The sequence below is a fragment of the Fukomys damarensis genome, unplaced genomic scaffold (genome assembly GCF_012274545.1).
Source record: "Fukomys damarensis isolate Sample0158 unplaced genomic scaffold, DMR_v1.0_HiC HiC_scaffold_16, whole genome shotgun sequence".
Classification (NCBI taxonomy): Eukaryota; Metazoa; Chordata; class Mammalia; order Rodentia; family Bathyergidae; genus Fukomys; species Fukomys damarensis.
The window spans coordinates 104,567,160-104,575,158 of record NW_022900928.1 but is presented as its reverse complement, the minus strand read 5'-3'; positions in this window follow the sequence as shown (position 1 = coordinate 104,575,158).

Below are 7,999 nucleotides of genomic sequence, written 5' to 3'. Positions count from 1 at the left end.
TTCCAGTTACCACCATTTAAGTCCACCTGTCTCAACGTAGGTTCAGGGGTTCTGCTTCTGAGGAAGCTCTGTAAAGTCTTTGACATTTCCAGGATCTGCTCTGCTTGCTTGTCTCCTCTGTATTTAACATTTGGTTCTCTCCTTGCAGAGCCAGAAGGAACGCCACTTTCTGTGGATTCAAATGTCTTTTCCCACCATCCCATCTAACACCTGGAGAATTACACTTGTTAGGCATTCTGTGCTATTGATTATTTTATTGATGCAATTTTGATTTCTGACAGAGAATTCCCATGCATATGGTATTATTTCCCCTTTTAAGTACAGCAATTTTTTCCCAACAGCCTCAAATCTCCTGGTGGTTGTGACTGGTAGGATTTGGGCACAATGTGAGCATGTATCTTTTTTATTCCTTGAAAGATGAGAAAAAAATCCAATATTATTGATAACATGAAATGCTCAGTTTTTCTAAGCCTGACCTCTTATCACTCAATATATATTTATTTACTACAGATCTGACTCATCCAATGGACTGTAAAGCAGTATTTCAGGTTGGTAGATCATACAAAGGATACTTGGAAAAAGGCAACACTGTGGAGACAGTAAAAATACCAGTGGTTGCCAGAGGTTAGGGAAGTGGGAGTACTTCTGCTATGTATGGGTGATTTTTGAAACAGCCAAAAAGAGCAGGACAATCACTTTCCAGAATATTCCCAGCATCTAACTACCCCATCTGCTTCTCATAAAATCCACAAAGCCACCCATAAAAACCATCAGGTTTTTCTTTCGCCTCAAGTGGCATGTTAGCTTACACAGGCATCCTTGAGGCTTAAGATATAATCAAGGGCAATGGAAATTTTAATTTACATAATATGTGCATGGATGCAGATGTGACAATGGGTTAGGGACTAATTTCTTTTTAAAAGAAGCTAGTGTTGTTGTTTAATCATCTCTCTGCTTCTCATGTGTGGATACCAAAGATCCAAGACCTCAATTCCACCCTGTAGAATTTTGCCTGTTACTTTGGAATTCTGTAATGTGATCTCTTTAACATTAAAACTCAGTGATTACCTGTATTCCATTCTGTGTAAATGTTCTCTGAAAAATGCCTGGTTTTTCTTAATGCCGCATAGCCAGAAAATAAAATTGACTAAACAGAATAATTTAGATACTATCAATCCCAGAGATTAACCAAGGACATCAAATTCTGTTCTAATATATTTTCAGCTGAGTTCCAAATAGACTGTTCATACTGCAGCCACAGAATCCACAGAACTGAGTATAAAAACATTTTAATCTTCATGTTTTAATGATAAGAATGTTGTTGGCATTAATATTTGAACATTTCAACCTACCTAGTTCTGAAAGCTATGTCATGGCAGACTTAGAATCCAATGGCAGTCTATAAATAAAATCTTTCTATAAATATACTTTATGCCAAACTACCAGCAGAATACATTTTTCATCTTCTAAATAGACGGTATAAGAGAAAAGTCATGCATGTATATGATTAATCAAACGTGCTTTTGCTGATAGAATTTTCTTTACCATTGCCAGCATGAGTTTTGTAAAATTTCTGCACTTTATATTTTCTTTTAAGAATTAGTTTATTTAAGGAAATGATTAATATAAATGAAGATAGAAAAATGATAGCATTGTATGTTTGACTTCTTTGAGGTCCAGGGTGCCCAAGACTTAAGGGCTTTTGCTATAGAGAGAGAGCCAGGCAGATCCTTCAAGGCCTGTAGTTGAACTACATTCTTAGGCCCGCACCTTTTCTTTATCCTAATCCCTCACCGTGCTCTCCATGGTTATTCATCAGAACTCCTATTCTGCCAAAAGTTAGAATCCTTACTCTCTTGATGACAATGGCCAGTTTGTTAGATACTGAGAGCAAAAAAGACAATTTACTGAAGGAAATGCCATGATAGACACTTTGGCTAGGTTGTGGCACAGCTCAGGGATAGAGAGCTTGCTTGACATGAAGGAGGCCTTGAGTTCAATTCCCAGCAACAAATAAATAAAGCAACCAAGCATAGCACCACCAGTACGTGTTATGTAGTCACAAAAGAGTGAAAGTTCCTCTAGACTCAGATAATCCAGGTTCAAACCCAGTTCACCTCTGTAGCCAAGAATGCTCGTTTCATCCCCCTATATCCATTTTTCCTGTTTCTCCTTTATAGAATACCACAAATTTTTATCTGGGCATATTACCATCTGGAATAAAAGACTGTCACTCCCCTGCCCCCAGGGCCTAAGTGACTAGGTATAGCTATAGCCTGAGATTAAATTGTGACCAATGAGATATGAGTAAATATATGAGATATGATATATGACCAATGAGATAAGAGTAAAGGCTTTTGTCCCTCTGCTGCTTTTTGTACTCTTCTCAACTGCAGTGTTGATGTGACAGCTAGAGTTCTAGCAGCTATTTTGAACCTTGAGATAACCATGAGAACAAAAACAATGGGCTGAGGTGGTATGTAGAAATACAAAATTGGAGTCCCTGAAGTCACTCAAGAGCGACAGTATCAGCTCCCTCCTGCTTCCTGCTGAGCTTCTTTGATGTAAAAAAGAAATGAAGAGCTATATTATTTATGGCTCCTTGGTAACTTTATTCTCAACACTTTAGTTTTTCCATCCATAAAATGAGGAAAATACCATGCAACTGAAAAAGCCATTACAGGTGTTAAATAAGATGATATATGCAAAGCACTTAGAGGAGGAATCTGAACATAGTAAGCACTTAGCAAACACAACCTATAGCCCTTATAGATTCATGATACTATATGAACATATATAGAAGTCAGTTTCAACCATCGGAAAGTAACTTAGGAAGTTCCTCAGCACGTTTTTTATTTTAAATGCTCTGGAGCAGGCATTTGAATCAGGACCTCAGAGAAAATGAGTCATTTCGCTAGTCAGAGGGGCTAGCATCTGGCTCTCAGCATTGTGCTGCTGTCCCTGTTCATGGTATGACTAATACGTTGCTTCTTCTTGTAAACAGCCCTACAAAGAAAAGCTAAATGTCACTGCTAATGACAGTAATAGAGAAAATACTCTGAAACCTAATAAGGGAATAAAATGAAGTCTCCTGGTTTAAAGATTGCCATTGCAACTTTCATTCTAAGTTGCGATACCAGCCTATCCACCAGAGGCTCTACACCAAGGAAGCTATAGTTAATAGAGATCCTTTTAGATGTGGGCATTTTTAACATTTCACTGACCAATGTGAGGGTCTGCCATAACAAGTGATCCACAAGCAAAACCCAAAAGTAATAAAATGATGAAGTGAAAGAATTAAGGAGAACAAGATCCTCCATTGGGCATAATTTATATGCTTTAGAAGAGCTCCAACAAAGAAAAACACTTTCAAATTTCATTTATACTCCCTACTCCCTCTACTCCTAAAGACTCTAGACTTTTTACGATGAAGGGCACCGAATTAACAAAAATTTAGGACTGCTGAGATTAGGGGGAAAGAATGTTGAGGGAAAGAAAGAATCACAATTAGGTGTGCTGGTTTCCAGCCTAGGGAGGCCACTTCTTGTGAGTTCCCTTGTGCCCTGAATATTGCTTGCAGATTGCATATTGGATCAGAAGGAGGAATGGCTATGGTGCTAGAAGGCTCCATTTGCCCTTCAAATGCCATCTTACCCTCCGCACTCCACTCCTTGCCCAGGAAAGCTGACCTGAGAGCCCACATCTTCAGGATCTGCTGCCCTCTAGCTTCTGGTTGGGTTCAGCTTTGGTGATTCCTGGGAGGAGACTGGAAGAGTAACTGAGATCACAATTCTGTGTTTATATTTGTTTCCTACCTGTGAGGTTGCCTTGAATTATTTATATCCTTAAAGAGAAGCTTTCTATTGTCTCAGAATGGCTGTGTGCCTCTCCTGACAGATCCTCTTACCTTTTCCTTTCCCTTGGAGTCTAAGATAAGGATGACAACTATAGCAAATACCAATACAAGATGGTATTTGAATTTCAGATAGACAATGACGTTTTAATGTAAATATGCCCCATGCAATATTTGAGACACACTAGTTAATACCAAGATTATTATTATTTACTTGAGTTTTTCCTTTGTATTCTTCTCCCCTTTTTCCTTTCTTCCCCTTCTTATTTTTCTTTGACATGGTCTTACTATGTACTTTAGGCTGACCTTCAACTTACCATGTAGCTCAGATGAGCCTCAAATTTGCTAAGATTCTTCTGCCTCAGCTTCCCAAATGCTAATGTTATAGGCATGCACTACTATATCCACTGCTTATTTACCTGAATTTCAAATTTAACAGGGCAACCTATATTTTATCTGGCAACCCTAGCCTAAGAATACCATTACCTGCTAGCCCTAAGTCCCAGCTATACTCTTCTGGTTTCCCTAGACTGTGCCCTTGGTCTATAAGCCCTTTTTAAATTTTCATGATTTGAATGTCTCTGTTTTTCCTTACAATTCTGATCTGGTCATCATACCCCTTAGTTAATTTCTATCAATCTTATTTCCTCAAAACCACCTCTCCTATGTCTTTTCTTTCTGAAGATTTTTACAAAGGTTCTAAGGCAGACAACCCAACTAGACTGAAAGGAGATCCTTATTTCCAGAAAATAGATCATATGGAGATGGCAAAGCTGATATCCTAGCATGAGACTCAAAGAACTCAATGTGAATCCTTGTGTCCACATATCTTACCTTGGGTTTCCCTGAAGGGCAGCCTGAGAGAAAGGCGTGCCTATAGTGTTTACTTCTGAGTGTGATATAAGGGAGCAGGAGTACAAGGCAGGTGGAGTAAAGAAAGGAAGAGGGCAAAGCCACCATGGGGACATGCAATTAGGTTGACCATAGGCAATCATGTTGGATCTTACTGAGAATTTCTGAAGATCTTTATTAATGGGAACATATTTGGGAGGGGACAAGTGAGGGAGGCATTTATGAATCATCCCTGTTCCCCAGTGGTCAGGAATGACCCCAAGAACTCTGCATTTCTAGGTTAAACATACAAGAATGATTGACTGGTTCTTGGAATGTCTGTGACACAATATCAGAGAAGCCTCAGGGCAAAAAAAAAAAAAAAGTGAGAAATACCTGAAGAGACTAAAATGAAGTACACAGGCCCAAACCAAGGCAAGCGTCCAGTGACAAGTGTCTGAAGAAGGTCCCAGGCCTCCACAGCACTGGGTGACACCAAGAGGAATTTGAACAGGTGATAAAATGTCTCCCTTGCTTCATCAGGAAGACCTGTCTAAGGGAAAAAAAAAAAAAAAAGTGAGAAATACCTGAAGAGACTAAAATGAAGTACACAGGCCCAAACCAAGGCAAGCGTCCAGTGACAAGTGTCTGAAGAAGGTCCCAGGCCTCCACAGCACTGGGTGACACCAAGAGGAATTTGAACAGGTGATAAAATGTCTCCCTTGCTTCATCAGGAAGACCTGTCTACTTCTGCATGGAGGCAAGCTACAGATTTGCCTAGAGACCTGCTAAGTCATTCAAGAAGAGATTCAAAAGTTAAGGCCACTGAGGAAATGTCCTTCACAAGATGGAATCTCTGGGAGTATTGTCACAGTTGGAACCAGATAGAAGTGGATGCGTTCACAAGTACTGAATATGAAGAGGGATGCAAGAGTGGGGCTTCGTAGTCAAGAGGCTCCAAATGGAGCTCCTCCTTGAGGCCAGTGCTGGTTTGTTGTGTATGGTTATAACGAGCAACACCTGGGTCAGCCCAGAGAGAGCTTACAGGTGGACATAGGTGGGAAATCCCTGGTTTTTAACAAAGGCACAACTGTCATGTGTTAGACACAGTCCTAACACAAAAAGAATTTCAAGGCCTAGAATCTGTGTTAGTCCCAGGTATAAGAACCATTACTCTTTATGGTGGGTGAAGTAATTTCTGGGTGAAAACATGGCTGTGAATGTAAAAATAGATTCTATGATTCTATGGACTGGTGAGCATCTCATTTTATCCACAGTGAGAACAACCAACCTCAGACATTTCTCGGATCAACACAGGCAGAATGGGATATCACAGCCAACCATCCAATCTTTCCCTTGTTTAGATCAGAAAATAAAAACTTATGAAAAAGAAACTCTTAAACTCAATCCAGGTCATCATTCTTACTAATTCTTGAACCAAGTCATATTCCATAAACTCATGGAAGGGCATGTCATTAACTAGGTCACCAAAAGATTCCATGATTAGGTATTGGTATAACTGAACAGCATTACAAAAAGAACAGGATTTATTGATAAAGCACACTTCTAACTCCAGCTTGTCCAAGGACTTTAGTGGGAAACAAACAAGTTCTAGTCTGATTCATCTTCTAGTTCGGGATCGAAGAAAGATAGCAGATAACTCTCCTATCCTACCTTAGGATATAACCACTCCCCACATAGCAAGCCAGAACAATCATTTTGTAAATTGTGTGTGAGTTCAGATTACTATCACCAAGAGGATGATGGCTGATTTTTTACTTTGTGGCATATAAAGAGATTTGAGTGGTACTTTAAATATTTTTCTCTTCTGTGAGAAATGCACTAGCATGAAATACAGCCACAATAATGTGAAACTTCTCAGATAGTTTGCCATTTCAAAATTCATCTTACATAGACAAACATATATAGTACATAAAAAATTCTTAGAAAATGCTTATAATTAACTCTTTACATTAAAAAGAGAGATCTGACATTTGGGTTGAAAATATAAAACAGCTTTTCTTCTTAATTTCTTTTCACATTTTGCCAATATTCAGGGTACTTAAGAAATGTAGTAGCCAAAAACTCACATGACTTCAAGATTTGTAAAAATTTGTATGCCTGTTTTACCTTAAACCCTGCACCAGATCACATAAGCTATGACTTATTGGTAGGATTATACCCAAATCAAATCCATTGAAAAGCAAAAGGGGTTGGGGATGTAGCTCAGCCACACCACGCCTGCCTGTCAAGCCCAAGGCTCTGAGTTCAATCCATGGTACTGGGGAAAAAAATCCATTGAAAGAGTTGCACTTCAGCCACAGCAGTTAAATGACAAAACAACAATAACAAAGACTGCATGCATTTCACCTACAAAAAATTACTATTTGATGTCACCTTCTCTTTTTATAGCAGTATGTCAGCAACAGATTGCCTCTTCCTCCAAAACTTCACATTGTATAAGGTATTTGAATGGTGGAGGTGCCTGCCTGGTCTAAGGAGTATTATTGGCAGTGCAAATCATTCAAAACATCTCAGACGTCAACTGTCTTCTAAATGCCCTCACATCGCATATATCTTGCAGAACAATCATGATGTTAAAAATTCAACTTATTTGGCCTCTCTGTGATTTATGCCACTATATTCCCTTATAAACCTAAAACTACACAATAACTAAAATGACAGAGAAATTTATCAACTGGAGACTGTGGTGAAAGTCTGAGGGACTGAGAAGAGTGATTTGTGGGTAAATTACTATCAAACAGAATTGAAGCTGCCATGAAGATGTTTTGATTTATTAATAAGTGATAGAGATTGAAAAGTGTTGAAAGGAATCTGAGAGATTGATAGTCCCTGGTTTGTGGTCAGTGAAGACACAATGTTAAGCTGAGGTACAATATTTGACTTTCTTGAACAAATAGTTGACTCCCAGGGATGTGGGGGGTCATTAGTATAAGGCATGAAGAACCTGATCACATATCTTTCTCACTTGTTGCATTATAATGAAGGAGGGGGACCAAGGTTGGAGAACCAAGAAGGAACTGGCAACCAGAAATTCACTTATGACTTCCAGCATCAGATATATATAGAGAACTTTGAAAGTCATCATTACCATTTCTATGATGAGAGAAAACTAGACAAACTAAAATTCAATGACTTCTTAGACCTGCCAAGAAACCAAGGTTGCAGGACAAACTGCTGTTCTGAAATCTGGAGAGATAAAGCACTCAGGGAGACACAATCAAGATCTGATTTCCTGGAACAGAAGCTTACGGAGTCATGAACTGGTAAGAACACTTAAAATGATCATTTTAT